Source organism: Condylura cristata, unplaced genomic scaffold (assembly GCF_000260355.1).
Source record: "Condylura cristata isolate star-nosed mole 26May11 unplaced genomic scaffold, ConCri1.0 scaffold00017, whole genome shotgun sequence".
Taxonomy (NCBI): Eukaryota; Metazoa; Chordata; class Mammalia; order Eulipotyphla; family Talpidae; genus Condylura; species Condylura cristata.
In genome coordinates this window covers 19770661-19771171 of record NW_004567118.1, presented here as the reverse complement: position 1 = coordinate 19771171, position 511 = coordinate 19770661, and positions in this window count along the sequence as shown.

Sequence of the window (511 nt, the reverse complement as noted above, 5' to 3'; positions counted from 1 at the left end):
CCGCCCAGTTCCCCGGTCCCTCCCCTACTCCCCACAAAGCGCTGCCCGCGGGATTCCAACAGCCCCGCCCTTTCCGAGCTTGGGCCGCGGCTAGGCGCGGGCAGAGGACCTCGCGCTGCGTCCGGGCACCCCCTGGCCCCGGCCGAGTGGTCATGGGTAAGACATGTCTCCTTCTGCGCCCGGCTCGTGGACACTTAATTAATAAAATGAAGTCCGCAGCGCGAACTGCCGGGCGCGCCTGGAAGGTTAGCGGGCGCCGCAGCAAGGGTGACGATTTTATTCCCGGTGCGCTCACCCTGGGTACCAGACCTAGTAACTGCATCAATGTGTCGATCTGGCCACCCTGATTGTGACTCGGCTTTCCCGCCGAGGGAAAGGGGGCAGGAAGTTCTCCCGCGTACTCCTGAGCAGGGACAGGGAGCGGGTCACCGCGGGTCTGTGCGCTTAGTTGCGCACAGCGCGGGAGCAACCGCCATGTGCCCAGGCGAGAGGCAAGACTCCTTGCACCTCG